This window comes from Cyprinodon variegatus, unplaced genomic scaffold (assembly GCF_000732505.1).
Source record: "Cyprinodon variegatus isolate N-32 unplaced genomic scaffold, C_variegatus-1.0 Scaffold1247, whole genome shotgun sequence".
NCBI lineage: Eukaryota > Metazoa > Chordata > Actinopteri > Cyprinodontiformes > Cyprinodontidae > Cyprinodon > Cyprinodon variegatus.
In genome coordinates, this window is record NW_015151700.1 from 153,122 (window position 1) to 162,762 (window position 9,641).

The window sequence follows — 9,641 nt, forward strand, 5'->3', positions numbered from 1 at the left end:
TTCCTTTAGCTAACCAATGAGTGTTTGCGTTATATGACTCATCCATTTACACCAGTTTTCACTCGATGTGGATGGCGCCAATGATCTGCATTGGATGGCACACATGATGGGAAATAAATATTTATAAACATTTAACCAGCGGTAACCAATTAAAAATAAACGGGGTCCGAATAAAGAAACTCATCAACCAGTAAAGGGCCGGGGACATTTTTAATGATCTGTTACTTTAAACAGAAATTAACACTGAAATAAAATGAGGTGTTTATGCATTCCTGTTATAAACTGCATTCAAAAACATAAAATAAATAAATAAATGTTTCCATTTTAAAATTTAAAGTGTTTTTTGAAGTACAGAACAACAATATTTCAGTTTGGTATATGGACAATTTCCTGATTCACATATCTTTTTAAAAACCTGAACTGACCGTTATTTTTTTTCTTTTCTTTTTTCTGGCTTAATGAGAGCAGTGGGCTTTAGGCTGCCCTGCAAGGCTTTAAACCTGAGTTTTAATGGAGACAAAGCCATTATCAAGCACATATCAAGCGGCTAATTTTGAGCCTGGATCCATATTTATTTTTGAATCTGTTCATGGTGGAGAATCCTGCTTCATAGCAGCAGGTTTAGCCAAACATACTTAAAATGTGAAGGCTCCGCTCCGGTCCGGCTAGGTCAAGATCCGCTATTGGATCACACCAAACAGGAAAGAGAACGGCAAGAAGATCCCGCTTGTTAAGTTAAAATGTACAGTAGTAACAACAGATCGGTAACTACAAATTAGAGCATAATTCTTATATATTTAAAAAAAACTAACATCGTTTATTTCAAAGATTGGATGCAAACTATTGGTCCTTCAACAGACCAGGAAGCAGATTTCTCATCTCCATCAGAAATCGCACATATGCTGTATACTGATGGGGATTTTTTTAATATGTCATATTAAATTAAGCATTAATTTTTGCTTGTTTTGCTCCTACGAATTTAATGATATTGCGCATGCTTTCCTCGAGCTCCGAGGATAAGTCGGAGCGCAGCAATACGGGAGGAATAGCGGAGGCTTTAGGCTTTGCTTTGCTCAGGAGGTCTGAAGCGCTGCGGGGCGGAGCAGTGACGGAGATTTTTCATTGAAAAAAATTTTTCAGCAAAATTTCACTATAAGTTGCTCATTGTGCATATTAAATGAATAAAAACCAATCTGTTCTTCACCAAATAGAAATTTTAGTTGCTAGGGTAATTCAGTGAAAAAAGATACTTTGATATTTAATTTCATTGTTATATAACCATTATGCAATAAACGTGTATAAATGATTTTACATAACTTGTTTTTTGGCATTTGTCTAAACTATTAAGGGCCATTAAATAAGATAGGAGAATACCAATAGAAATATCATTCACTTTCAATACTATATGTCCTTACCTTCAACCTCCTGTCTTTCTCTGCGTAGCTTTGCTTCTCGTTCTTTGGAGAATAAATAGGACCAGAATTAAAAATAAACAAAACAATTTAGTGCATTTTTCTCTGCTTGCATTTACAAGCTTCACTAGATATTGCTACAATTAGTCTCAGCTTACTGAATTGATGGATTTGCATAAAAAAATATTAAACTTAAATGTACTTACAGTAAATAAAAATGCAGCAGATCCAGCCATAAATTTCAAAGGCACTCGCCTGACATCTGAGAGCTGAAGACTTTGAAACCGTTACCTTCTGCCTCTGTATTTATACGGCGGCTAAAACTTATAGCAAATCATTTACAGCTCAGGAGGAACTATTGTCTGTGTGTGTTTTCACTTACATTAAAATAAACTACATATTTGCAATTTTTTTTTATAATTATTATTTAATTGACATGACCTTTAACAGTCCCTGTTTTGTTTGTAAATGTATTAATAATTTAATTAAAAAAGCCCTAAACAGTCCTTGACAGAATGCTGCATTAAAGTAAATCTTATTAGAGAAATTAAATTTTGTAGAAATCATATCTTTCAAAATTCTTATTACGGGAGAGATAGCAAAGATAATTTGTATCAAGAAGGTAGGAAATAAAAGCTAATTAAAATTTTAAGAAAAATATCAATCTGCCAATGACAAAATCTTATAGACTCAGGTGATTTATTCCACCTTTGATCTCATAAATGAGAACAGGGCGCCACAGGTGGTGGAGGGAGAGAACACAAAAAACAAACAGCCCCCACACACACACTGGATTTCTAACAACAGACAGAGTTTTTTTCTCTAATTCCTGAAATTTTTCCACTTTACTTCTTTAGAGTGTGTCTGGAATCTATTTCAAATACTTTATCCTTGTGGTTTCTAATGCTTTAAAACATGAAGGATAATCAGAAAGATGAAATTACTCAGGGGCCATGATGTTTAACCAATCAAAAATAAAAGAGACATTTTAGTGATGCAATATTTAACGAAAGGAAGTAGAAAAATAGGTTGATTAGAAAAAGGATCTTAAACATTTGACCTGAGAAATACATTTCAGGTGCAAACTTTGGGATTGACCCCATAAAAATGCAAAAAGCCTGAGTAGCTTTAAGGATTAAGCCCTTTCAGTTTCACCCTCAGTTAATCAGTAACCAAAGCCAAAAATGCCTAAATGAGTCATGCAGGCTGCCCCTATACATGCACACTCAGCAGACACAACATGCTAATCAAAAGTCTGCTTCTAAAAGGTGAACGTAAATCTTTTATTCATCCCGAAACAGAACCCATTTTAATGGGTCATGACTCAGAACACGGATCACAGTATTCAGGCAAGACACACAGTGGGATTACTCAAAAAGTGTTTATTTAAAATCAGCTAATAGGAGTAGCAGCTAATAGGAGTAGCAGCGGCTAGGACGTTATTCACAGGAAACTCTGCAGAAAGGAAACAAAGGTTAGTGACCACATAAATCTAACAGAGGGAGATTATGAACATGAGTCACTAACTGGGATTACAGGTTCAATATGTGACAAGAGAACGAAGTAGTATCCAGCCAGGGGGCTGCCAACAAGATGCAAGTAGTAGGCGAGCAAGCAGGAGTTGGAAACCAGGTTAGGTAAACAGATCAGGACAGGAACAGGGAGGCAAAGTGGTTGAGAGGCAGAACAGGATCGGGTCATCAGAAACACAAAGGAACTCAAAAAACACACTTACCACTGGCTAGAGAGAAATAATCTGGCCCTGATGATTGGATGCTAGCACCCTAAATAGAGACAGGAGCAGGTGGAAGAGCAGTAATGAGAAACTAACCAGAATTAGACAGCTGAATGAAATGAGTAATTAAGCCAGTCATCAGTGCCAAGATTATTACAAAATTATGTGATAAGCTCTGTTAAATGAGAGCTTCACTCATAAACATTTTCATATAAACATGTTCATGTTGTGAACATCTGCAAAGGCCTGAATGAGACAAAGTACTGATCGTCACTTTGAAGGAAATAAGATTTGACATTTAAACTAAACACCATTTTACAATCTGACAAAAACTCATAACCAAGCAATAGTTTGATCAATACTGAAATAGATTTAGTTCAGTTTATTTATATAGTGCCAAACTTAATGCCTCATTTTAAGGCCCTTTACAGAGGCAAATCTTCAGAAACTAGCATTTTTATCTAGACTGCTGAACACAAGCATTTGTTGGAAGTCAGAGTCATTCATCCAGGTTATTCTTTTTTATAGTAAATGATTTAAACTTAGTATCTTTATGGCCGAAGTAATGTTTAACAGAACATTGAGAAATGTCTCATTTCATTTTATTACACCAAAGCTGTTGTTACTGTTTACTATGTATCTGCACTTAGATATGCAAATACTTTATTACACAAATAAAACAAACAAAGGAGCTAATTTGTGAATTATGACTTTTCTAAATCTTTTAAAAGAAACACATGTATTATGTTTGGATAAAATATTATTGTGAATAAGCTCTAAGTACAGAGTAAAACATAAGTTGGTTCCTGCATTCACTGGAATATTATTTGCAAGTTATAAACCCTTGTGAAGCCTCACATTGGTGATCTTTGATCTCATAAACATTTAATTTCCCAGAAAATCTTCAAATATATCCTCTTCTTTCAAGCTGTTGGAAAATCCTTTAATTACTTTAGTCCATTAAACTAAAAAACAACATTTGCAGCTCAGGCCAAATTATCATGCTTACAGTTCTCTGAGGCACTTATTTTTTTCACCAATAAAAAACGCATCTTCCTTTTCTGTAAAACCATAAAGGCTGTGGCCGTGATTACACTTCTGGTGGTATCTCTTCAATTAAATTCAATTCAGTTTATTTATATAGCACCAATTTACAACACATGTCATCTCAAGGCACTTTCCAGTTCACCAGATCATCCAGTCAAAGAGTGTTCTATCTAAGGAAAACCAGCTAAATGCATCGACTCTATGCAGAGTTCGCTGGTTTGCAAATGCTTACTTACGTCTGCAAGTTGCAATACCTGGAAAATAATTATAAAGAAATATTCAACAGTGTCATCAAGGAGAGATGGATTTTTATCAAATGCATTTCATGTGTATCTGATCCCATGTCTTTTTTTCTGTTAATGGAGACTTTAGCAGTGACATATAAAAGCAGCGAACTCTACTCTCCAGAGTAAGTAGATTGGTAACCCCGCCCCCTGCTCTCCTCTATCTTGTCTGCTGTTATGATTCAAGCAGCTATTATTTCATACAAATGAAAAATGGAGAACAGATAAGCAGGTCATCCTGAGCTATCTATAGTTATTCTGCTAAAGGTTTAGACTTCTGGAGGACATAGGGACCCCCATTTCATCATTCTGCTTCATTCTCTCTCTATTCTCCTACAGAATCTGTTAGTTCAATCTCTAATGTTATGCCCTCTCTGCTTTTCTCATAGTAGCCTTGCCTCGTCTGTTCCTGTTTGGTTGTGATGCCATCCTGGAGAGAAATATCAGCTGTGCTGCTTCTATCAACACCCTTGTTTATAGATCCTACAGATCGGCCTGTTTTCCAGTGTAGTCCTGTTTCTCTGACCATGACTGGCTGGATGTGCTCTCTTCATGCTCTGACATGGGAGTTGGCTCGGAGCTCGTCTGCCTGGCTGTGTGTCTCCTGGATGGGGCCGCCTTTTACAGCTGCTTTTGTATCTCTGCTTCTGTCTCCTTGAACCCCAGTCGGCCTCAGCAGATGGCCACTCACACTGAGCCTGGTTGTGCTGGAGGTTTCTTCCTGTTAAAAGGGAGTTTTTTCTCTCCACTGTTGCTACAAGCATGCTTAGTGTGAGGGATTGTATTGAGTCAATGAGTCGATGCAATCAACTTGTTTTCCTTAGAGAGAAAACTTTGAATCAATTTGACTGTATGATCTGTTGAACTGGAAAGTGCTTTGAGATGACTTGTGTTGTGAATTTGCGCTATATAAATAAACTGAGTTGAATTGAATCATGGCTTGTCTACAGTAAAAAGAAGGACTGGGTTATTTACTTTTGCGGTCGCTTTTTTGGAATCACAGGAAGGAGCAATTAGCTAAGTGAGCTTAGTGCTTGGAAGAAATCTTTCATTCCTTTTGAAACAGGATGAAAAGTCAGCTGAGTACAAAACATAGAGAGGAAAACAACAAGAAAAGGGAGAAGAAGAGAGGGACAAAACTGTTAGGATCCTCAGGCTTGCCCACCAGAGGGCGCCGAGGATCCTCTTTTTTTCTTTGTTTCTTTCCATTAGGACTGGAGTTACTGCTGGGATCTGGAGATTACCCTCTGTCTCCAGCAGAGTGCGCCGTGGGTCTCCTTGGGCTGGAGTCTTCCTGCACACCTGTTGTTAATCCTCTCATCAGGAGACCTTCCCTTTATAAGCCCCTGCCAGACCTTGCTTCCACGCCGCAGTGTTGATCTTAGTTGGTTCGCTTCCTGAGCCTTCTGTTACAGATTGAATCTTGGTTGTCTCTAGTGTGAGATCAGATTCTAATCTCTCCTTTGGCTGTGCCTCACAGGAAACCTGTCTCTGGTCTGAAGCTCTGGGAGAGCTGCATCACAGGAAACCAGTCTCAAGCCTGAAGCTCAAGGAGAGCTTAACCTGCTCATCTGCCCTGGTGAGCCAACCTGAAGGTTCCTATGTGGAATCACCCTGAATAATCCTTTGTGGATATTCCCTGTTGTTCTCTGCATTGAGCTGGAAGCTCAGCCTGAGCAATCCTATGTGGATTTTCCCTGTTGTTCTCTGCAGTGAGCTGGAAGCTCAGCCTGAAGAATCCTACGTGGATTTTCCCTGTTGTTCTCTGCAGTGAGCTGGAAGCTCAGATCAAGGTCTGCCATGCTAAGCCTGAAGCTAGATGCTTAGCTTCCCATGAACTCTGCTAACCAACAGTCTCCAGTCCCAGTTAAGACTTTAGTGAACCAGCCCTGAATCAGTCCCAGTGTTTCATTCCTTGTGCTTGTGCAAATAAACTCTGTTGAACTTTTACCCAGTTTCCATGTGTGTTCTGCATTTTGGGCTTAATTCAGATACCCATCATGACAAAAACATAGAAAAATAATGTATGTATATTCCATTCAAATTTCTCTATCTGTATAATGGGTCTATTTTATGTGGTATCTTCTCAATTCAGAGGGCCCCATGCCTGTCTTTGCCTAGGGCCCCAAATTTCCTTAATCCACCCCTGAGCTCCAGGATTATTAGGTGAACGGTAACAGGTGCTGAGAGGAGCCAACGGGCACGCCCCTCCAGGTGCAGCCTCTAGTTGCCATCTACTGGATGAAGGTGAAAGCAGCAGGCAAACAAGAAAAAACCCACAAGTAGAAACTAACCCAGTTCCCAACAAAAACATTTTTAGAAATAAAGTAAAAATCAATGGTAACATGTAATGCAGCATGTTTTTAGACTCCATGTTGATTTTTAAGTAATGATATCCCTGTAAAGATATACATAATTGGTGAAAATGGTTTTCAGGACAAAAGTTCTGGAGATCCCTGCAGTTCAAACTGAGAAGTGCTAACAACAAAATGGAGAAATATTTATTTTTATTGTTTTGTTTAGGTTAAATAATTCCTCAGAATTAAGTCAAAACTCGCAACCAAGTGTTGCTGTGTATCCAAATCAGATATGGAGTAGATGTGAGGATTTTTGTAACCCTACAACTTCTAAAAGTTACTTTTTGGGTGATAGTACATATCAAAGCCCTTAATGTGGCATAGAAATTATCAGAAATATCAAAAGCTCATCTTCCCAAATTTAGAGTTGTAGTATGATCCAGATTAGGTTATCTATGGGTGCTACGAGTTTGTTGGCACTACAATGATCTATAGTGTAGCCATTGCCGATTATATGCTTATAATAACAATTAAAAATCACAAAAATAGAGTTTTGCACATTTTACATAAATAAGAGTTGTAGTATGATCCAGATTAGATTAATTATGTGTGCTACATGTTTAAAGGCACTACAATTATCTTTAGTGTAGTTATTGGCAATTATATGCTTATAATAACAAAATCAAATCCAATGACCAAAAGATACACCGGCCCTTTTGGAATCCAAGTGTGGTAGTTTTTTCCATCACCAGAGGGCTCTCACTAAAAAGCTCTAGTAATGGATGGCTTTGATTGGAACAAAATACAGCAACTTGTACCTGTGAGCTCTGATTTTTTTCTTAGAGCAACTGCTAAAAAGATCACTGTGCCTGCATGCAGAAATAAGTAAAAAAGAACCCTAGATAAACTAGCTAGATAAAAATTCCATCATCACCTTTTTTGATTGTCTTTCTTGTTTTTTTTTTTACTTACCATCACCAGGGGCAGTCTTACCATTATGCAAACATAGGCAGTTGCCTAGGGTTGTCATGAACGGTGTTTGTGTGGAGGACCCAAACGCAGAGACCAGTAGGCAGAGGTGAATAAAGCCTGTTTATTCTGGTTCACAGAACCAGGGGCAGGAATCAGAGTCCAACAGAAAAACAGCAAACGAACCTGAACCAAGGAGACATCAGGGGTAAATCAAAACTAGAAGCCAGGGAGAGACGAGACAGGGCAGGCAAAAACAGACAGGAAGCAAGGCGGGATGTTTGACGAGGATCCAGCAAACAGGAACTGAACAGGGAGGGCTTTTAAAAGGGGACAGAGACAGAGAGAGAGCTGACAAGGAAATTGGCAGCAGGTGCTTGGCAGGACAGAGAAACAGAGGAAGGGAGGACACAAGAGGGCAGCAGAGGACAACAAATGGATAACTAAGGAAAACAGGAACAATCAGACCAGGACCATGACAAGGGTAGGGTTATTTATCAGAGTCTGAGTGATGTTTTTTTTTTTATATATATATATAAAATAGGGAGATTATCTCCCAATTGCATCCATTGGTGCATCTATGCCTCTTGACACAGGTTGATTCAGGTCAAGGCGCTCGTTCTGGTCACATGATATGTTACCCCAGTTGAGCTCCCAAAGATAGCAAAAATGAGTAAGAAACAGACATGTTGGAAAGCTTCTTTGGAAAGGGGAAAATGCCCAGTGAGGAGACTGAAGAAGAAGAAGAGGCTACAACTTCCAAGAAAAAGAAAGCTGCATTTAAAAGACAATATCAGGAGTCCTACTTAAAATATGAATTTATCGGCACAAGTGATTCTCAGCCCACTCTGCATAATATGTGACGACAGGCTCGCAAACGAGGCAATGAAACCTTCAAAACTGCTTCGGCACATGGAGACCAAGCATCCTGCATTAAAAGACAAACCTTTGGACTTTTTTGAAAGAAAAAAACGTGAACAAGAAGGACAGAGGCAAGTACTGATGGCGAGAACAACCACATCAACAGATGTGAGTGCACCAAGAGCATTGTTCTTAGTGGCTAACCGTATGTCTAAGTCCAAGGAACTTTTTACTATTGGTGAAGTATTGATCCTGCCTGCTGCAAAGGACATTTGCCTTGAACTTCTAGGAGAGGCCATTGTTAAGAAGAAAGCACAGGTTTCTCTTTCGGCTTCAACCTTCCCTAAGCAAATAAATGAAATAGCAGAGGACATTGAGACACAATTGGTGGACAGGATTAATACATCATAGCATGCAATCAGGTTGACCAGTCTGCTGATATAGACAACAAGGCAATACTAGTGCAATATATATCAGGAGGATGTGCATGAGGATATGTTATGTGCACAATTGATGCCCACCAACACCACAGCTGCAGAACTATTCAAATCCGTGAATGATTACATATCAGGAAAACTAAAATGGTCCTTTGTGTCCACATATGCACGGATGTAGCTGCTGCTGTGACTGGACTGCTTTCTGGATTAACTGCTCGGGTTAAGGAAATTGCACCTGAATGTGAGGCCACGCACTGTGTCATCACAGGGAAATGCTGGCTAGCCGAAAAATGTCAACTGAACTAAACAGTGTATTGAATGATGTCATTAAAGTTATTAACCATGTCAAAGTGCATGCCTTTAACTCAGGTCTGTTTGAGCAGCTTTAGGAGGAGATGGACGCAGAGTACAGATGCCTTCTCTTACACAAAGAAGTAAGGTGGCTATCTAAAGGGAGATCTTTGGCCAGAGTGTTTGACTTAGGAGAGCCGCTGCAGAGATTTTTTTCAGAAAAAAAGTCACCACTGGCAGCAAATTTCAATGACAAGGACTGGGTCACAAAACTCGCTTACTTATGTTACATATTCAACCTGCTCAAT